Here is a 23,741-nt window from a genome sequence, read left to right on the forward strand (position 1 = left end):
ATCGGAATCGACCCCTAAATGTGATGTTGTTCGGGCTTCAGCGTCCATAATAATTCAAGACATTTTTTGCTAAAACAATGGCATACTAAATCACTGGCAACAAACTACAGCTTACAGGATGCCTTCCAAAGATACCTGTTTTTTTGAGCAGCATTCAAATAAAGAATGAAGAAATTTAAATTGAAAAAGCATTCTTCATCTTCAATTCAACAACAATCTTCACCGTCAAATTGAAGGAAATAATTCTGTCAAGCCTGAAGTCCAGAGTGCATGGTAACAATGGCTTGCACCTAATTGGTCCATTTATTGTGCCACCCACTTAAGTAGGCTCAGTCCAACCAGGCCGAAACCTTTTTTTTAATACTCATAGGTTACTCCTAAGGTAGGCCTGTAGGACCATAGGGCAGGTGGCATTGTACTTAAAATGTAGGACATGTAGAACATGTGGGTTTAAGTTGTATATGTCCTGGTACTGAAAAGCTCTGAAAGTAATTTTTCACTGCTGCATGGCCTATCCCTTTTGATGACTAACACTGGGTAATTCCTATTACATTTAGTAAGTGCAGACTTTGATAAAAAGTGCTGTTTGTTCTCAAATTAATTTTTATTTAATATCCTCTTTAATGGTAAAACCAGATTTAAAATCATGATTCTGAAAATGCTGCTTTTAGAAAATTGCATTTTTTTGTCCGATGCATATGTGCCTTCTGCGAGTGTTGTGGGTCACATGACTCTGAATGGCTCTGCTGTTGGGATTTGTGGGGTTTGAGGAGAAGGGGAGAACGTTCGAGAACCAGAGGTGAGGGTAGTATAGGAAATAACCCCACTTCAAAGGCAGACACGAGGTATAAATATTGGATTTTTTGAGCCACTCTTTAGTACATTCCCAGACTGCCTTGCCCCCAGATGGCTGCCTGTTGGACTTGGCCCTTTTTGGCAGGTTCAGCACTAAAGTTTTTGCCTTAAGCCTCTGGCATGGTGGTAGGGATTTTAGGCCTCTGCGCACTTTAGCACTGTGGCCCGGCGTAAAGTGCGTGCGCTTTCTGAGTGCGTGTGGTGAGATGGGCCTGCCCTCCCATAGGAGTGCATGGGTGATATATGTGTCCATGGTAATTCCTGATATGAGGGGAGTGCAGGGTCAAGTTTAGTATGAGCAAACTCGTGTGAATAAATGCTGTGCAATAGTGTGCGCAGATTTATTGTGGTTATTTTAGATATGCCACTTTTAAAAGTTGGCATTTCTGTGTGCTGTGTGTCTGCCTGCATGATGTGAATTGCATGTCTGGCTTGTGAGCGACAGGTGCTGGCTGATGTGGAGGGCTCCAGGAGCCAGGATGAGTCTGCCCAGTGGTGAATAGGGAGATCTGCATGTAGATGAGAGGGAGGAGTTGCATCTTGGACCTGAATAGGGCTGTGCCTTCCCTCCACAATGCTGGCTCCACCTCCTGTGGTGCGTCTGATTTCCCTGGCCTGTCCTGTGAAAGGGAGAGAGGAGCTGAGCAAAGCAAAGTGTTCTAAAGCTCCCCTGAACCAGTTGTATCAGGTTCTCCCATGCCCTACACTTTTACACAAAGGACAATGCTGTGTAAAAGAAGGGGCGGTGACCCCATGTAAATATTCTTGCTTTTGGATCCTGATTCCTGCATGGCGTGCTGGATTAGTTCCTATATTCCCAATAGGCTCTGCGCATTGGAATAACATATCCTATACATTTGACGTAGGACTTAGGTCTACTAGGTCTCTATCGAATATATTAGAATTAATTGTGAGTGCCAGCTAGCTCAGAGGTCACTAGAAACGTTCTCAAGTTCACAAGAAGGGATTAGTTTCTGACAACCGCATAAACATGACAACTTTGTTTCCCCAAGATAAAACTGATCTTCAGAGTCGTGGAAACAATAGATAGATATTTTACTCAGTCAATCGTGCTTGCTTCGTTTCACCAGAGGTGCAGAGAAATAGAACAGTCTTCTTTCTCAAGCATAAGAAATCAACTGTTACAATCGTAAAACTGGTTGTAAAATATAATGCATACAGTAGAAAGAGTAGAATAAAATAATACTGTAAGAGCATTGTATGGCTCCTAAACCATAGATAAATACATACATAAATAATAGAGGCTAAAAGTACTCAACTGGTGTTTCTAAAATATGCCTGCCACGATGTACCTAACCTATGTTTAGTACGAGGGAAGAAGTAAGTGAGGTGTAGAATAAATATAAGATTATTTTGCCAAGAATCTGTCCAAGATTTCTCTACGGGTCTAATCAGCTCCGTACCTTGATTTGGAAGGAAGAAGGTCAGGCTCAGGACTCGATTTCCCAACAACCCGCAAGGGTAGCTTAAACACTGGAGCTGGATTTCTCGGCAGGAGAAAAGACAGCGTCTCTCTCAGTGCGTCTGCTGGAGGGTCAGCTTCCTTCGGCACTTGCTGTAGCGAGCTGCGTCGGACAAGTAGATAGTCGAACTGCTCCAAACCACTGTGTGTTTGCTAAGGCAAGTGTGGGCATATTTATACCTTGAAGGTGCCGGGTTTGACGTACAGTTGGACATAATAATGTCATCAAAGAGCCTCAGTTCTGTGAAAACTCCATGAGTTCTTGGATAAATCAATATTCAAGCAAGGGGAAGTCCCTAGCTGCTGCAGCAGAGTTTTCCAAGAAATCATTGTAGACTTTCGGAACTAGTGGAAGTAGCCATGCCGCATTTGGACTGCATGAGCTATGTCTAAATATGGTTATGATTTTTTATGCCTATAAAAGGATATGGTGATTTACACCTATATAAGGGAATCAATCGTGAAAATTACACTAGGGTCCTAAAATGTTACACAACAAGGAGACCTCTGTCTCTCATAAACCTTTGTGCCCTGGATACAGTTATAGTTCTATGTACCAGAATTATTGATCCGTCCCGAGGAAACATTTCATAAAAATAAAAATGGATCCAATTAGAAAGAGGAGCCCTGTGAGCTCGGGATGAACTCCCTACCTACTCACTGCCCTGCCACTGCCTTGTCAGAATGACATTTGTCGCGTTGTGCCTGCTGATTTATGTGGGGGCGGGGACTTCAGTAACGAGGATGAAAAGACTGCGGCTGCAAGCGTCTGCATCTGCTTTCTGGCCGCTTTTTCAGGCAGGCACTCAGTGCCTGCCCTGAGCCGACTCCGGCGGACGCCGTCGTTCTGTGCCTTTGGTTGTCTGACGCTTTCTACGGAGGGAGAGAGGGGGCTTTGGCCACAGTGTCTTTTCCAAATGCTGTTGTCACCGCCCAAGATTACAAAGCCAGTCCGGCAAATCATTAACTCTACTAGGACTTTGCGCTTTACCTTTACTCTGAGAAATTACTACGCAGCACAGCCATTTTATTTTGAAGCAAAATACAACATACAAAAAGCAAAGCGCCTTGGGTTTCAAGAGAAGTTAACTTTTAAAACAATTGCTTGGATTGGGTATCTATCAACCTTAGCTTTTTTTCCTTCTCTGCACTTACCAGGTTGATAAATCTGTGTTGCATGCTAGTGTTTGTTTGCTACCCTGAATTCTGGCTGTGTATATCAGAGTATACTTTGAACGTGATTTTGGTTCAGTGGTGCTTGTGCCTCCCCGTGCACCACTATAGAGCGCTGAAGCCCTCGGAGGATATCTTGGCCTAAAATTAGCTTCTTTAACTATGTCAAAAATATCTGAAGGAGGGGGTTCTCACTCAGTAAAACGAACCCCTAAGAAAAACAAGCATTAGAAATGCAATCGGGCTCGGATTTATTTGAGTTTGAGCTAATGGCATTGTAAATGCCAATGTATTGTTGCTATGTGTTATGGAGTGTGTTCATGTGGTGTGTACTGCCAGTGATCTCCTTGTGAGTGTGAGAATATTGCACCGTTACTGCCTGTGTTGTCCTTCTTGTGAGTGTGAGACGCTTGCACCTCTGCTGCCTGTGGTCTCCTTGTGAGTGTAAGAAGCTTGCACTGCTGCTGCCTGTGATGTCCTTCTTGTGAGTGTAAGAAGCTTGCACTGCTGCTGCCTGTGATGTCGTTCTTGTGAGTGTGAGAAGCTTGCACAGCTGCTGCCTGTGAGTATGAGAAGATTGCATTGTGCATCTCTGTGCTGTGCCTGTTCTTTATAAGGGACTCTTGCTCTGTTGCTGCTGCTGCCTTGGCACAGTACCTGCTGTGAGTGTGTGAGGGAAGCTTGCACCGCTGCTGCTTGTGATGTCCTTCTTGTGAGTGGGAGAAGCTTGCACCTCAGCTGCCTGTGGTATCCTTGTGAGTGTAACAAGCTTGCACTGCTGCTGCCTGTGATGTCCTTCGTGTGAGAAGCTTGCACCGCTGCTGCCTGTGAGTATGAGAAGATTGCATTGTGCATCTCTGTGCTGTGCCTGTTCTTTGTAAGGGACTCTTGCTCTGTTGCTGCTGCTGCCTTGGCACAGTACGTGCTGTGAGTGTGTAAGGGAAGCTTGCACCACTGCTGCTTGTGATGTCGTTCTTGCGAGTGTGAGAAGCTTGCACCTCTGCTGCCTGTCGTCTCCTTGTGAGTGTAAGTAGCTTGCACTGCTGCTGCCTGTGATGTCGTTCTTGTAAGTGTGAGAAGCTTGCACCGCTGCTGCTTGTGATGTCCTTCTTGTGAGTGGGAGAAGCTTGCACCTCAGCTGCCTGTGGTCTCCTTGTGAGTGTGAGAAGCTTGCACCGCTGCTGTTTGTGATGTCCTTCTTGTGAGTGTGAGAAGCTTGCACCGCTGCTGTTTGTGATGTCCTTCTTGTGAGTGGGAGAAGCTTGCAACTCAGCTGCCTGTGGTCTCCTTGTGAGTGTAAGAAGCTTGCACAGCTGCTGCCTGTGATGTCCTACTCACTACTCTACTCTACTCACTACTCTGCACTCACTACTCACTACTCACTACTCTACTCACTACTCTACTCACTACTCTACTCACTACTCTGCACTCACTACTCTGCACTCACTACTCTGCACTCACTACTCACTACTCTGCTCACTACTCACTACTCTACTCACTACTCTGCACTCACTACTCTGCACTCACTACTCTACTCACTACTCACTTCTCTACTCACTACTCTGCACTCACTACTTTACTCTCTACTCACTACTCACTACTCTACTCACTACTCACTACTCTACTCACTACTCACTACTCTACTCACTACTGACTACTATACTCACTACTCTGCACTCACTACTCACTACTCACCTCACTACTCTACTCACTACTCACTACTCTACTCACTACTCACTTCTCTACTCACTACTCACTTCTCTGCACTCACTACTTTACTCACTACTCTACTCTACTCACCTCACTACTCTACTCACTACTCACTACTCTGCACTCACTACTCACTACACTACTCACTACTCACTACTCTGCACTCACTACTCTACTCACTACTCTACTCACTACTCTACCCACTACTCTACCCACTACTCTACTCACTACTCTACTCACTACTCACTACTCTGCTCCCTACTCACTACTCTGCTCACTACTCACTACTCTGCTCACTACTCACTACTCTCCACTCACTACTCTACTCACTACTCACTACTCTACTCACTACTTTCTACTCACTACTCACTACTCTACTCACTACTCTACTCACTACTCACTACTCACTACACTACTCACTACTCACTACTCTACTCACTACTCACTTCTCTACTCACTACTCTGCACTCACTGCTTTACTCACTACTCTAATCACCTCACTACTCTACTCACTACTCTACTCACTAATGACTACTCTACTCACTACTCTGCACTCACTACTCACTACTCACCTCACTACTCTACTCACTACTTCTCTCACTACTCTACTCACTACTCTGCACTCACTACTCACTACTCTGCACTCACTACTCTACTCACTACTCTACTCACTACTCACTACTCTGCACTCACTACTCACTACTCTGCACACTACTCTACTCACTACTCTACTCACTACTCAACTCACTATACTCACTACTCACTACTCACTACTCTACTCACTATACTCACTACTCACTACTCACCTCACTACTCTACTCACTACTCACTACTCTACTCACTACTCTACTCACTACTCTGCACTCACTACTCACTACTCTACTCTACTCACTACTCTACTCACTACTCACTACTCTGCATTCACTACTCACTACTCTGCACTCACTACTCTACTCACTACTCTACTCACTACTCACTACTCTGCACTCACTACTCACTACTCTGCACACTACTCTACTCACTACTCAACTCACTATACTCACTACTCACTACTCTACTCACTACTCTACTCACTACTCTACTCACTACTCTACTCACTACTCTACTCACTACTCACTACTCTACTCACTACTCACTACTCTACTCACTACTCACTACTCTACTCACTACTCTACTCACTACTCACTACTTTACTCACTACTCTGCACTAACTACTCACTACTCTACTCACTACTCTACTCACTACTCTGCACTCACTACTCACTACTCTACTCACTACTCTCTACTCACTACTCACTACTCACTACTCTACTCACTACTCTACTCACTACTCTACTCACTACTCTACTCACTACTCACTACTCACTACTCTACTCACTACTCTGCACTAACTACTCACTACTCTACTCACTACTCTACTCACTACTCTGCACTCACTACTCACTACTCTACTCACTACTCACTACTCACTACTCACTACTCTACTCACTACTCTACTCACTACTCTACTCACTACTCTACTCACTACTCACTACTCTACTCACTACTCTACTCACTACTCTACTCACTACTCACTACTCTACTCACTACTCTACTCACTACTCTACTCACTACTCTACTCACTGCTCTACTCACTACTCTGCACTCACTACTCACTACTCTGCACTCACTACTCACTACTCTGCACTCTACTCACTACTCTGCGCTCACTACTCACTACTCTACTCACTACTCTACTCACTACTCTACTCACTACTCACTACTCTACTCACTACTCTGCACTCACTACTCACTACTCTACTCACTACTCTGCACTCACTACTCACTACTCTACTCACTACTCACTACTCACTACTCACTACTCACTACTCACTACTCACTACTCACTACTCACTACTCTACTCACTACTCTACTCACTACTCTACTCACTACTCACTACTCTACTCACTACTCACTACTCTACTCACTACTCACTACTCTACTCACTACTCACTACTCACTACTCTACTCACTACTCTACTCACTACTCTACTCACTACTCTACTCACTACTCTACTCACTACTCACTACTCTATTCACTACTCTACTCACTACTGCACTCACTACTCTACTCACTATTGCACTCACTACTCACTACTCTACTCACTACTCACTACTGCACTCACTACTCACTACTGCACTCACTACTCACTACTCTGCACTCACTACTCACTACTCTACTCACTACTCTACTCACTACTCACTACTCTACTCACTACTCACTACTCTGCACTCACTACTCACTACTCTGCACTCACTACTCTACTCACTACTCTACTCACTACTCACTACTCTGCACTCACTACTCTGCACACTACTCTACTCACTACTCTACTCACTACTCAACTCACTATACTCACTACTCACTACTCTACTCACTATACTCACTACTCTACTCACTACTCTACTCACTACTCTACTCACTACTCTACTCACTACTCACTACTCTACTCACTACTCTACTCACTACTCTGCACTCACTACTCACTACTCTACTCTACTCACTACTCTACTCACTACTCTACTCACTACTCACTACTCTGCACTCCATACTCACTACTCTACTCACTACTCACCTCACTACTCTACTCACTACTCACCTCACTACTCTACTCACTACTCACCTCACTACTCTACTCACTACTCTACTCACTACTCACCTCACTACTCTACTCACTACTCACCTCACTACTCTACTCACTACTCTACTCACTACTCACCACTCTACTCACTACTCTACTCTACTCACTACTCTACTCACTACTCACTACTCTGCACTCACTACTCACTACTCTACTCACTACTCTACTCACTACTCACTACTCTACTCACTACTCTGCACTAACTACTCACTACTCTACTCACTACTCACTATTCTACTCTACTTACTACTCTACTCACTACTCACTACTCTGCACTCACTACTCTACTCTACTCACAACTCTACTCACTACTCACTACTCTGCACTCACTACTCTCTACTCACTACTCTACTCACTACTCACTACTCTGCACTCACTACTCACTACTCTACTCACTACTCTACTCACTACTCTACTCACTACTCTACTCACTACTCTACTCACTACTCTACTAACTACTCACTACTCTACTCACTACTCTGCACTCACTACTCACTACTCTACTCACTACTCACTACTCACTACTCACTACTCTACTCACTACTCTACTCACTACTCTACTCACTACTCTACTCACTACTCTACTCACTACTCACTACTCTACTCACTACTCTACTCACTACTCTGCACTCACTACTCACTACTCTACTCACTGCTCTACTCACTACTCAGTGCTCTACTCACTACTCTGCACTCACTACTCACTACTCTGCACTCACTACTCACTACTCTGCACTCTACTCACTACTCTGCACTCACTACTCACTACTCTACTCACTACTCAACTCACTATACTCACTACTCTACTCACTATACTCACTACTCACCTCACTACTCTACTCACTACTCTACTCACTACTCACTACTGCACTCACTACTCACTACTGCACTCACTACTCACTACTCTGCACTCACTACTCACTACTCTACTCACTACTCAACTCACTATACTCACTACTCACTACTCTACTCACTACTCACCTCACTACTCTACTCACTACTCTACTCACTACTCTACTCACTACTCACTACTCTACTCACTACTCTACTCACTACTCTGCACTCACTACTCTACTCACTACTCTACTCCCTACTCTACTCACTACTCTACTCACTACTCTGCACTCACTACTCACTACTCTACTCACTACTCTACTCACTATTCACTACTGCACTCACTACTCACTACTCTACACTCACTACTCACTACTCTACTCACTACTCACTACTCACTACTCTGCACTCACTACTCACTACTCTACTCACTACTCACTACTCACTACTCTACTCACTACTCTACTCACTACTCTACTCACTACTCTACTCACTACTCTGCACTCACTACTCACTACTCTACTCACTACTCTACTCACTACTCACTACTGCACTCACTACTCACTACTGCACTCACTACTCACTACTCTGTACTCACTACTCACTACTCTACTCACTACTTAACTCACTATACTCACTACTCACTACTCTACTCACTATACTCACTACTCACCTCACTACTCTACTCACTACTCTACTCACTACTCTGCAATCACTACTCACTACTCTACTCACTACTCACTACTCTACACTCACTACTCACTACTCTACTCACTACTCACTACTCACTACTCACTACTCTGCACTCACTATTCACTACTCTACTCACTACTCACTACTCACTACTCTACTCACTACTCTACTCACTACTCTACTCACTACTCTACTCACTACTCTACTCACTACTCTACTCACTACTCTGCACTCACTACTCACTACTCTACTCACTACTCTACTCACTACTCACTACTGCACTCACTACTCACTACTGCACTCACTACTCACTACTCTGCACTCACTACTCACTACTCTACTCACTACTCAACTCACTATACTCACTACTCACTACTCTACTCACTATACTCACTACTCACCTCACTACTCTACTCACTACTCTACTCACTACTCTACTCACTAGTCTACTCACCACTCACTACTCACTACTCACTACTCAACTCACTACTCAACTCACTACTCAACTCACTACTCTACTCACTACTCTACTCACTACTCTACTCACTACTCACTACTCACTACTGCACTCACTACTCACTACTCTGCACTCACTACTCACTACTCTACTCACTACTCTACTCACTACTCTACTCACTACTCTACTCACTACTCTACTCACTACTCACTACTCACTACTCACTACTCTACTCACTACTCTACTCACTACTCACTACTCACTACTCTGCACTCACTACTCACTACTCTACTCACTACTCAACTCACTATACTCACTACTCACTACTCTACTCACTATACTCACTACTCACCTCGCTACTCTACTCACTACTCTACTCACTACTCTACTCACTACTCTACTCACTACTCACTACTCTACTCACTACTCTGCACTCACTACTCACTACTCTACTCACTACTCTACTCACTACTCACTACTGCACTCACTACTCACTACTGCACTCACTACTCACTACTCTGCACTCACTACTCACTACTCTACTCACTACTCTACTCACTACTCACTACTCACTACTCACTACTCTACTCACTACTCTGCACTCACTACTCACTACTCTACTCACTGCTCTACTCACTACTCACTGCTCTACTCACTACTCACCACTCTGCACTCACTACTCACTACTCTGCACTCACTACTCTGCACTCTACTCACTACTCTGCACTCACTACTCACTACTCTACTCACTACTCTACTTACTACTCTACTCACTACTCTACTCACTACTCACTACTCTGCACTCACTGCTCTACTCACTACTCACTGCTCTACTCACTACTCACTACTCTGCACTCACTACTCACTACTCTGCACTCACTACTCACTACTCTGCACTCACTACTCACTACTCTACTCACTACTCACTACTCTGCACTCACTACTCACCACTCTATTCACTACTCACTACTCACTACTCACTTCTCACTACTCACTACTCACTACTCACTACTCAACTCACTACTCACTACTCTACTCACTACTCTACTCACTACTCTACTCTACTCACTACTCTACTCACTACTGCACTCACTACTCACTACTGCACTCACTACTCACTACTCTACTCACTACTCTACTCACTACTCTACTCACTACTCTACTCACTACTCTACTCACTACTCTGCACTCACTACTCACTACTCTACTCACTATACTCACTACTCACTACTCTACTCACTATACTCACTACTCACCTCACTACTCTACTCACTACTCTACTCACTACTCTACTCACTACTCTACTGACTACTCACTACTCTACTCACTACTCTGCACTCACTACTCACTACTCTACTCACTACTCTACTCACTACTCACTACTGCACTCACTACTCACTACTGCACTCACTACTCACTACTCTGCACTCACTACTCTACTCACTACTCTACTCACTACTCTACTCACTACTCTACTCACTACTCTACTCACTACTCACTACTCTACTCACTACTCTGCACTCACTACTCACTACTCTACTCACTGCTCTACTCACTACTCACTGCTCTACTCACTACTCACTACTCTGCACTCACTACTCACTACTCTGCACTCACTACTCACTACTCTGCACTCTACTCACTACTCTGCACTCACTACTCACTACTCTACTCACTACTCTACTCACTACTCTACTCACTACTCACTACTGCACTCACTACTCACTACTCTGCACTCACTACTCACTACTTTGCACTCACTACTCTACTCACTACTCTACTCACTACTCACTACTCTACTCACTACTCACTACTCTACTCACTACTCACTACTCTGCACTCACTGCTCTACTCACTACTCACTGCTCTACTCACTACTCACTACTCTGCACTCACTACTCACTACTCTGCACTCACTACTCACTACTCTGCACTCATTACTCACTACTCTGCACTCTACTCACTACTCTACTCACTACTCACTACTCTGCACTCACTACTCACTACTCTACTCACTACTCACTACTCACTACTCACTACTCTACTCACTACTCACTACTCACTACTCACTACTCACTACTCAACTCACTACTCAACTCACTACTCACTACTCTACTCACTACTCTACTCACTACTCTAATCACTACTCTACTCACTACTCACTTCTCCTCTCCCTACTCTGCACTCCCTACTCTGCACTCCCTACTCTGCCCTTCCTACTCTGCCCTCCCTACTCTGCCCTCCCTACTCTGCCCTCCCTACTCTGCCTGAAGCAAGTCTCTAATGATAGGACACTGAATGATAGTACAATGAATGATCTGGTACAACGGCAGTAGGAATCTGGTAACCGGACTGTGAGAGTAAATGTGAGGCTCCCAGTGAGAGGAAAGCGAGGTGGGGTGTTTTTTTTATGAAAGGGTGGAGAGAGTGAGTCATGGTGACGAGACAGGGAGCGAGTGAGGAATCTGGCAATAGCTGGGAAGATGCAAGGGATCTGGTAAGAGGACAACGAGAGCTACTGCAAGGGGTCTGTTATGAGGGCAGTAAATTAAAGTGATCTTCTATTTTGACATTAAAAGTTTGAGTTCGGGTGAGTGGGCACGAGTGCTTATCAAAGCACTTTGTTTGTTTTTTTACTTTCAGCTGTGCTGCATAGCAGCCAGGCTGCTGTACAACATGGCTAAACATATCCCTGACAAAACCAACAGATTTTGTATAGGAGAGTCCTATTTGCTTTGCCAATGCTTGTTTAGCCTACCTCAGTCAAAGAGCAGGCGCGGGTTTGCCGGCGCGCACACAGAGCTCAAGGGGAAAAAAACACAGCAGTGCACACGCTCCCAGCACCATCTGCCTTCAATTACCGGCACCTCGGACAGCTGGTAATTGAGGATTTATGTATTCTTCTGCGCGTGTCCGAACACTTTATGCAGGAAGTGGACATTGAAAAAATTCCAAAGCCCTATGGCGTGCTGCCTTACTTAAACACAGCCTTGCCTGGACCAATTACCATTCACATGGCAGAATATCACACGCAAAAACCGCGCGCTTTCTGGAATGCGGCAGCCCACAGCCCTTTCTGAACTTTTTTTTTTTATAACATTAGAGCTCGGAAGCCCCGCCCCACTTCGTGTGACGTAGGCCCGAGCCCTAAAAATACGTGCTGCTTATCACTTCCCCCTAAGCCGTTGATTAGTTTGAAGCCGATTTCCACAATGAGGGGTGGTTTGCCTTTCCTGAAGAATTGCGGATTTGTCATCGCCACTTTTCCTGTGACTGGGTTGCAGACAGTGGTCTACAAGCAGTGTCATAGGCTGATCCCTGCGCAGCGCTACCAACGTCATTTATAATTACTTTAGGTATACCACCAGAATCCAAGCAAGTGGAATAGGACGGGACCTTTTTCGCTTTCTACCACAGCCCACCAATCACAGTAAATGGGGTAGGGTAGCAGGCTAGGGAGCAGACCAACTCAAAAATGTATATTTCTGCCATATAGATTAGGTGCAGTTCTTGCTCTCCCTCCTGCCCCATCTGTATCTCACTACTACGTAAGCCTATCCCGAACAAAGGGATCACTACTGAATAGGGTTATATCCGTACATAGAACATCTCAGTCAGTGCTTTGGGATTTGTTCTAGATTTTTATAGCTGTACTGTGCTATGTAAATGTACATGTAGTTTGCAATACAATGTAGTGTGGGCAACCATTAATTCCTGGCTGACTAGAACTGATTCTGAAGTGTGTTTTGGAAGTAGCACTCTGATGAACAATGGGCCCCATATTTCGAAAGAATACACTTTGTGTAGCTGTGGGCTATGGTGAATGTCGAGTTAATGGAAAACTTGAGCTTGTGATGTATTAAAAAGAAAAATGGGGGACAAATGCTCCTAGTAAAATGAGTTGTCTTGTACAAATATGTATGCAGCACTAATTGTGTAGCACCGGCACTGACCAAGGGAAGGAGCCTGAGGAATGATCTAAACATTTTCAACACGTAGCCAACATGTAGTTCTAGTGTGCGTTTCTATTTATTTGTTTGGGAGGTGGTGCTAGTGTAATGCTCCCCTAGGGAATGGTTTCTGAATTTACAGCTAGGTCAGAGCAGGTCTGATTTCAATGAGGTATATCAGTCCAGATCCTGGGTATGTAGATTAATACCTATTGCTGCCTTCATGCACCTTTCTATCATCAGTACACTGCTACTGGTGTGGTAATGTCTGCCACAAGGGATTCATTTCTTCACCAGTTTTATCATATGTTCTTTCTAACTGTACTTGTCTTGTAGGTGATCCAACTGACCTTAAAAAAACACATGCATTGGCATAGCCAATATGTCTCACCTCTGGGACCTTATAAGTGTTTAGTCATTCAACAGATGATTTGTTTATTTATTTAGAAAGTTTTATAGAGCGCGAACCAGACCCTTGCGGATATCAGAGCGCTTTACAGGCAGTGATGAAAAATTATACAACAAAAAAGAGACAAGTCGAAACAAATATACGTGTACATAATGTGCAAACATACATCAAACAAATGAGGTAGATCAGATATGAGTAACACGTTGTGCAAAATAAAACAACGAGAAGGGTGAGGGCCGAGAGAGCATCTGTGCAATGTAGGTTGTCTGTTTGCACCCATATAGTAAAAGAACTACAGTAGAGGTAGTAGAGAATTTTTCCATGAGAATCGCCTTTACTTCCTTTTTGAAAAATGCAGTAGACGTGATAAGTCAGGTTTCTGGGGGTAGTGCGTTCCAGATCTTGGAGCCATCCCAGAGAAGGAACGTTTATAAGTTTTCATCTTATTAAATCTGTGTGGCTTCAGTAATAGGTTTTCTGCACTTCTTGTGGATCTATTACCCCCAGAGATAGTCAGTTTCTGAGCGAGATAACTGGGTGTCTTATGGTGAATAGCTTTGTGAGTCATGCAGGCTATTTTTAGGTGAATTCTGGCTTCCCATGGTAGCCAATTCAAGGCTTTTAAGTCAGGGGAGATGCAGGACCTTTTTTTCGAGCCCGTGATGAGTCTGGCTGCAGCATTGATGGTGGCTCTTAGTGGTGCTGTTGTTGCTTTGGGGAGGCCGCAAAGAGAGACACTTCCATAATCGACCCTGGAGATAACTAGAGCTTGAACTACCGTCTTGAAGTAATTTTTTGGTAGGAAGGGTTTCAGCTTCCTTAGAAAATTAATCTGGAAATTTGCTCTCTTTGTTGTGTTGCCAATATGTTTATGCATGTCAAGGTTGCAGTCAAGGGCTATACCCAATGATTTTGCTGAGTCAATGATTGTTGGTTGAACGTTGAATGCCGAGAGGTGTTTGAACCAGTCCTTTAGGAGGGGTATTTTGGAGGGTGGAGCTATAAGTAGGAATTCAGTTTTTAGTGCGTTTAGCTTGAGATGGTTCTCAGCTAGCCATGATTAGGGGTTCAGCAGCGTTTTGTTAAGTAACTCTGGAGTATGAATCTTAAGGTAAAGTTGTGTATCGTCTGCGTACATGTGAAATTTGACTTTGGATGCTTGCAACAAACAGTAAGAGGTTCCATAAATAGATTGAACAGTGTCGGGGATATCGCGGACCCTTGTGGGACTCCCAGAGTTAATTGTACGGATTTGGACAAGGAGTTATTGACCTTGAATTTTTGGGTCCGGTTTTGAAGAAAGGAGGTAAACCAAATGAGCACTGAGCCTGATAGGCCCATTCTGAGATTCAGCAGGTCAATCAGGTTCTCGTGTTTAACTGTATCAAAGGTTGAGGAGAGGTCTAATAGGATGAGTAGGCAAGATCCATTCTGATCGAGTATTTGTAAAGCGTCATCGATGATGTGTGTCATGGCTAAATCGGTGCTGTGCCCTGCTCTGAAGCCCGATTGGTCATTGTCAAGCAGGTCGAAGTGGTCAATGTGTTTTGTCAGTAGTTGAAGTACACATTTTTCTAAGAGTTTGGCTAGGGTAGGGCTGTTAGAAATAGGGCGATAGTCGTTAAGGTCCATCGGGTCAGCTGTGTTTTTTTTTAGGATGGGTGTCACTTGAGGATGTCAGGGATGCAGCCTTGATGCAGAGAGCTATTGATGATCTTGGTCCAGAGCGGCAGAATCACAGGGGTTAGATCTTTAACTGCGTTAGCGGGGAGAGGATCAGTGGTATGATTGGCCAGCTTGAGGGTGCTAAGAATCTTGCCTGATGCTTCTGCAGTGTAGGTATAAAAGGAGGACCAGACTACCTCGTTTTTTAGTTCAATTTTCGGCGATGCTTGTGGCGGTGTTGAAATAGTGGGAGGAATTTTGGTGTGAGAACATGACTGTAAGACTGTAAGGTCATTGAAAAGATCTTTCTTGATGTTTCCGTTTTTTAGATTAAAGAAAGCAGAGAATTCGTCACAGGTTCAAAAAGTTTTTGGGGACGATTTCTTGCTTGGTCTAATTGGTGGGTGAAAAATTCAGCTTTAGTGCGTTGGATCTTTCTATAGTAATCATTTTTCTTATTCCTTAGAATTTTAAGGTGCTTGGAAGATGGGACTGATCTCCAAATGAGTTAAGAAGTTCTAAGAGCACGTTTTTTATGGTTCAGCAGGTCTTTGAACCAGTGTTTATAGTTTTTCGAGGAAACTTTCTTTAGTTGCAGAGGAGCAACCTCATTGATAACCGCAGACATTGAGTTAAAGTAGTGGTTGGTGAGGTCATGTACGTTGGAGAGGCCATCCGGAGGCTGGAATGATTTATGGGTATGGGTGGGCAAAGTGTTGGGCTTGAGTTTTTTCAAGTCTCTTTTCCATATCTTTGGTTTTGTGGATTGGGCTGCGTTGAGTTTCACGGTTTTCCTGATAAAAAAAAAGTGTTGATGTGGTGGTCTGACCACCAATCACAGGGAAGCATTGAGTCAAGCTGAATGGAGTTATTTTTGGAAATTATTAAGTCCAGGATTGCACCTTTGTTGTGTGTGGGGCTGTAGCAAATTTGGGTGAGGTCAAGCTCACCGATTACGTTTTTGAGAATGTTGACCATTGAGTCGTTCCAGTGGAGATTGAAGTCGCCTAGGAATATTTAAGTGTTTTGACGTCCAGTGGTCGTTGTGACCATGTCCATGAAGTGTTCAATGAAGGTAAGGTTATCACGAGGTGGATGATATATGATGTGTAGGGAGCATACTGGCGTTCCATTGCTGGTGATGTCGATGCACATGTATTCACAAGAGGAGAGTGTGGCGGATAAGGCTCTATTTACTGAGATGGTGCTCCAGTGTATGCATGCTATTCCTCCCCCAGTTTTTAGGTCTCGTGTTTGGCAGCGCATGCTGACTCAGTGAGACTTAAAGTAATCTGTATGTTGGCTGAAAGTCCCTGTAGTTTCTCATGCCCCTTGCGATTTGTTTAACTCTGGCATTGCTGTTCTTAGCTTGCTTCCTGTTGGTTGTTGATCAGATGCATCACTTCCGTTTTTATCGGAAGCAGCACTGACCAACTACAGTTTTGTTCTGCTGCTGGCTGTTATCTATTAATTTAGGGTCTACTTGTTTAACCTCTGGTCGCTGCTTGTTCTAAACAGCTGCTCTTCACTCCCTCTCGGGCTGCAGATGCCCCCACATCTCTTCTGCTTGATGGGCTCTTTTCTTCGTGGAGCCTGCACATTGGTGAGGATTCCCCTTCCCTTGTTTATGCATGTACTTTGTACTAACTCTGCATCCAAAGCCAACAGGACAAAAACTTTTATTGTTCAGCCGCGATGCCTTTCAAGTACTGTTCTGGGGATTTCGGTATTGTTGCAGCAGCACGTTTTAAGCGTCTCTTTGGAAATATTTCATCTCAGGGGCAGCTGGTGACATTTGAAAGTGGGGAGGCGTAAAAATTGTGGATGAGTGCACTGTGGCGAGTGAGCGTAGCGAGTGATCCCAACCGTTATGAGGAGGGTTTGGGGGGGTGGAGGGGCTTCTCCCCCCGATAATTTTTTTTAAAAAAGAGTCAGCAAATGGTGCATTTCTAAGTTAATTTGAGAAAGCAGGAAGAATAATAAAGCAATTGTTACAGTGTAGTTATGACACCAATAAAGAGATTTAATATAATGATAATGTAGGTAACAGCTTATTCAGTGTACCACAGGACTTTATAACAGACTGAGATAACAGTGCTCACAATATCCTCTGCCCCAGCATGCACATCCAACCAACCCAAAGATCATGTCACTGTTCCTGGAAGAAAAAAAACATTTCTGTATCCAGCTGTGTAGTTGCCCTCATTGTGAGCATTGCTGTGGCTTCTGAAATCTTGTAGAATGTTATTATCACTAGGCAACTTCAGTAGTAAACACTTTCTGGCAACCAAGCATTATTTTCAGCCGGCATCCGCGATTTTTGCATATTCTGTCTGAATTTAGAAACCGGGCCTGTGAGATGTATGGCTGCGCTGCAAGGGGACAATGAAGTGGTTTCACTGTGTAAGTGACTCGCACCTTCCACTAGTGACTCAGAGTGTGTAGGCTGCCAAAGGCCGTGGCAGTGAATGTGTCCGAACTTGTGCACACGCTGCTGAAAGCATAGCTCGGAAACAGTAGTCAGGGGTTTCATTCGCTGTTTCCGAGCTGTGCACACTTTAACTCAGAGAAACTGCGAGTTAATAATATACACTTAAACAACTCTACAAAATATACTTTCTGCCCCCAAAAACGTAATGTGACACTTGGCTCTGTCATCAGGGGCCACTGAAATCATACAGCAATAGGAGACTGGCATGCGGCCGCGCTGACAAAATTATGCAACATAGTGCGTCATGCTCTTTGGCAGTATTTCGTTATAAGTACGTCCTTTTAAGACACATTGATCCAGTCGCGGCTCGCCGGGGGGGAGGGGGTCCTGCGTGGGTGGGTGGCAGGGAATTAAATATATAATATAAATATAAAACGAAAACCAAATTTACCTCAGCCGGTCCGAGCCACCAATGCTGCTCCCCTTGGCGCCTTCACGAACGGCCCTGGCAGCCCCTCTCAGCCAATCCTCGCGCTGCCAGCAGCATCAAGCAAGGGGAAACACCAGTGCGCATGAGTGGGCACGGTGCAAAAATTCACCCTCCGTCCCCACTCATGTGCACTTGTGTGCCTGCTGCCCCTGGTGACAATCATATCAGTCAACAGGACGCCAGACCGCCCACCCCCTTCAGTCTCGAAGGGGGTGGGCGGTCCGACGTCATGCTGACTGACGTGATTGTCAGTTCTCCCTCGGAGTCTTTGAACTTAAGTAAACTGATTCAGTTTACTTAAGTTCTGAGACGTCTAGGGAGCTGCGGGCGGGAGCGCTACGCCCCCACACCCCAATGGACGCACCTCGCCTGTTTCAGCTTCCGATACAAACCGGGTAAACACTTTTAAAGTGCGGCCACTTAACAATCTTGAGCATATATTTAGCTAAAATGTAGTGTTGCAGCAGCACGCACTTGCAGTGTGTATTTTTAACTATGTACTTATAACTATGTTGGCATCGGATACCAACAGCATAAAAACTTTTACAGTACCGGCGCGATGCCTTTCAAGTACTTTTTCACGTACTTTTTCACGCAGCAGCCAATTTATTCGCTACTCTGCTCATGGGCGTAGGAAGTGTGGGGGACGCGGGGGATATATCCCCCCCAGATTTTGGAGTTGGGGGGACACGGGGGACAAGGGTGGGGTGGGCGAGGGGACAAAAGAATTTCCCCTCTCCCTTCTGTCATTCGCTGGGCCATTAGCGCGCAAAAGCGCTACCTAATGGCCCTGTACTTGACCTGCCTGCAGTCGAAGAGGCCATCAGGCCCCCCGCCCTCTGCCCTTTGTTATGCTGCAGGAAGGCTCAGCATTCTGGGAAGGGCAGAGAAGGGAAAAAAAACTCAGTCTCTTTCCTTCATAACCCAGGAGAAGGCAAGGACAGTGTCAACTTCTCCTGTCCTGCCTCTGGGAGCTGCCCTCCTCCCTCTGTCTCTTTATTCCTCCATCTCTTTCTGATTTCAAGAGCTCTTACGTACTCTCTCTTGCCTCTCCTTTTGAAACACCGAAATAAAGCAATACAGAGTGGTCAGCAGACTGGCCAGATTGTTATTTACAGCCACACTCATTAGCGCCACTTTACAGAGTTTGCCATTGAAAGAGCTACTTTCTTTCTTTCGTCTTTATTTGAACACCATTGTTTTCCCAGGGTGGGGAACCATTCCTAAACGGACTGAAATACCTGGTTGATGGATTGAGTGGAAATGTTTAACATGATCATTTTCAACTGTTTTAATTATTTTAGCTTATAAAATGTGTACTGCGGCTCTGTGTCCGGGGATGTGGTATTTTTTAAACCAAACTGCTTACATTTGGAAAGGATATAAGCAATGGACATTGAAACGGGCCCCTTCCTGGTCCTGTAGCCATGTCCTGAATTTTTCAGGCAAAATCACTTACTGATTTCTGAATAATGAGTTTTAAACTGTTACGGTAACCATGTTGCTCCTGAATACATTTCACATGATTTGCTTTTTCTTTTCATTCTTTATGAGTGTTTGCTTTTTCTAGGGTGTTATTCATTTTTTTCAGGCAGCATTTTACTGTTGTCTAGTGCATAATTTGAATGTAGTCGCAGCACAATTGAGTTGTAGCTGAAGGCAGTGCACGTTTCTCTCAGTGGGGCAGTATGGTGTTCAAAGTGGGAGAGGATGTGGCACTCTGGCGAGAGCTGCTGAATTCGGAACTGGAGCACCATTTTCAGCCTTCATGACCAGTCCACCAGACCACACTCCTGACAGAGCTCATTCCGATGCTACACCTTAGAAGGCCCGATAGACCTTGGAAGCCCTCATGTCTTAGCACTGGCAGGTGGACCCTAAGGGTGGCAAGTGTGAGTTCACCTTGAAGGCCTGTCCACCACAATCCATACTGCAGTTCACCTCCAGTCTTGCGAGCAGGCATACGAAGAAGCACACCCTAGATCGACAGTGACACTGAGGTCACAAGATCCTTGAGGCCAGTCCACCGCACCCATTGGTACCTCCATTGGCCTTTTTCAGCAGTAGTGGTGCAACTTACCAGGGGTTGGCAATGTAGTATTTGCATGCACACCAAACTTAGGGGGTGATTATAATGGAGGTGGGACCGCCACTTCACCCCGTCAGTGGTGGTCTCACCGCCATCGGTGACTGCATCACCACCAACCATATTACAATGGTGGGTGGTTCCCAGGCGGTCGAAAAGACCAACGGCCACGCACTCGACTGGCTCCTTGAGCCCGCCAGTGCGGCGAGGGGCTTGTGGTTCCTACAATGCTAGTGGTGCCTACTAGGCACTACAATAGGTATTATGATACCCCTTACCACCCAGCCTATCCATGGCGGTTCACCCGCCATGGAAAAATTGGCGGAAAGGGACATTGGAGGCCTGTAGCAGGCCCCTTTCCCCCCAGCCCCCAGACATGGGACCTGGGGGGCATCTAAGAAGCCTCCCTATATATCACTGCACCATGTGGCAGGCACCGCATTGTGCCTGCCACGTAGTGCAGTGATATATGGAACATGTCCGTTTTTACATTGCGGCATATGATGCAGTCAGCAACACCTGCTGCAATGTAAAAGATAGGCACTGCGCACGTCATAGTGGCAGTCACATTGTAATGCCTATCGTGGAGCCGCCACCTTGGAGGCCAGCAGTCCCATTCCCCGATTCGATAGTGGACGGACTGAAGTCCACCTGCCATCGTAATCATCCCCTAAGTTTGCAAACTTCATGGTCTCTGCTTCATGCACAAACACTTGCAGCCTGCTTTCGGACCACTGGAGTTATGCAGCAACGGAGGCCAAAATTATGTTGCAGTGTTGACTAAATGATGCAACAATAAAAAGGCTGCAGCGTAAGGCAGTGCATTTTATAATACTTTATTATTTTGACATACTTATAGATGCTAACAGCCTCTGCAAAGCTTTTGCCTCATTAGTACTTGTGTAACATACAAATGTAGCAGTGGGAAAGGTGACCAGGCAACCTTTGTAAAGGGCCCTACACTTCACAGCAACATAAATCACATTTCTTTCAGTAATTTTTGATTCGTTTGAGCTACAAAATTGTTTTGGGTCAAATTGTTAGATTATGCAGCAGATGATGTATTATGTGGCAAATATGATACAGCCATAGTTAAGTGGAAAACATTTTTCCACTTAACTTAATTTTGCCCCAGCATTGTAGTTGATCAATTTATAAGTTCCCCAAACCCAAAAGTCGAGTTTGGGCACAATTTGCATTTTAGAAGCAGTCTTACAACACCGGGCTACTTGTAAACTGACCTCAGGCTTCAGCAGTGCACACATGCAAATGCAGAAAGGGCTGCTGTCCTCTAAACTGCCATGCCCTATTATATTCTAGGGACTTAAAGGTAGTTCTAACCCCCCTGCCCTATTATGTACTAGGGCCTTATGGGAGAGGTCATGCCAATCATAGGGGTACCCTGACCCATAGTGCACCCTAGTGTATGTAGGTTTTTTCACAGTATCTTTAAGTGTCTCTTTCAGAATAGCACTGGCCCTGTGCCTGTTCAGGCAGATGCCAGGGTCAGTCAGAGTCAGTTACCACCAGTACCAGTCAGCAAAACGTTGGGGAGTGCCCAGGGCACAGGATGGCTTTGCAACACTAAAGAAGCACACACTCAGAATTTAAAACATAACACCATGGTTGGGGGGTTCTCTTTAATAATCAGAATTGATTTATATCCTAATGAACCCATTTTCCAACATTAGGATAATGAAAGACTGGGGAAAAATCATAACGTTCTAATCTATACCTTGAAGTTTTCATGCAGCTCTTTGATGATGTTTAATAGCTCGCTGTTCAATGTTAGGATTTTAACTTATAAACTTCAAATACCAAAAGAATCTCTCAGACAAAAGCAGTAACTCACTGACCTATTTACATTATATGCATTTTGTGATCTGCGTGGTACACATTCTTTGCGGCAGGCATGTTACCCCACTGTGGCTACCTTACCAAGAGTCAAAACTACCACTAGACAAACCTCCGATCTCTCTCAATAAAGAACATTAATCACCAAAGTTATCTTCACATTTGTATTGTTGCCTGAAAATTGCTGGAGTCCAGGAATACAGAAGCAGGTACTTTTCAAACCATAAGGCACTTGCAAACATGACGCCCCCAACCTAAGTCAGCGACCTTTGTTTGCTTGGTGCATGAAGATGCAAGATTCATATACATTTTTTTAACATTTGGTCTGATTACTATATGAATGTAAATAACAATAAAGCATACATGCAAACTGTGACAACATGCATGCTTTTCTCAATATTTCACTTAGAAAGTATGCGATTGTATTTGTTTAATGGGCGGTGATTTGTATAGGGTCACTGGAAATTCCACAAGGTTGTTCCTGTCCCCCCCCAGAATTTTAGTGCCTCCTACGCCCCTGACTCTGCTATGTCTGGGCTGCTCCCTCAGACGCTGAGGAACGTGTACAGGGGAGTGCTCTGTAGGTGAAGAGACAGAACAACAAAAGCCCAGGAGCAGCCTCAGGGGGCCTGGAGAGGCGACGTTGAACCCAGGTTGAACCCCGAGAGCTTCTGCACGACCACGTGCCCTGAAAGGAATACCAGCTTCACACAGAAAACTGATGAGCCCTGATCCTGTGCCGGGCAGCTTCACATCAGACTCGCTTGGGTGCCTCGAGAAATCGCTGGATGGGCTCCTCTTCCTTGTACCACCTCTTGGCAAGGAACCAACTAGGTGCACATTTGTAGGTTAGACGGCACCAAACACCCACCAAATTCGTCTCCGACTGATTAATAATTCATTATAAACGAACGATGATTGACTCTTGAATTAAGAACCACTTTTAAATGTATAAAAATAGCAGCTAGA

At 44.8% G+C, this 23,741-nt stretch overlaps 3 protein-coding genes across 3 annotated transcripts in view; all 3 read right to left on the reverse strand.

Moving 5' to 3' along the window:
• LOC144804230 (acyl-coenzyme A amino acid N-acyltransferase 1-like) overlaps positions 1-2,698 on the reverse strand; it is a 184,687-nt gene extending 181,989 nt beyond the window's left edge. The window contains exon 1 of the mRNA XM_078671903.1: positions 2,280-2,698. The gene's annotated coding sequence lies outside the window, so the exon portion shown is untranslated. The remainder of the gene's footprint in view (positions 1-2,279) is intronic.
• LOC144804257 (acyl-coenzyme A amino acid N-acyltransferase 1-like) overlaps positions 1-23,741 on the reverse strand; it is a 798,906-nt gene that overhangs the window by 571,808 nt on the left and 203,357 nt on the right. The window lies entirely within an intron of this gene.
• Positions 1-23,741, reverse strand: part of LOC144804293 (bile acid-CoA:amino acid N-acyltransferase-like) — a 308,023-nt gene that overhangs the window by 80,880 nt on the left and 203,402 nt on the right. The gene's annotated exons all lie outside the window — the stretch shown is intronic.

The sequence above is a fragment of the Lissotriton helveticus genome, chromosome 1_2, assembly GCF_964261635.1.
Source record: "Lissotriton helveticus chromosome 1_2, aLisHel1.1, whole genome shotgun sequence".
NCBI lineage: Eukaryota > Metazoa > Chordata > Amphibia > Caudata > Salamandridae > Lissotriton > Lissotriton helveticus.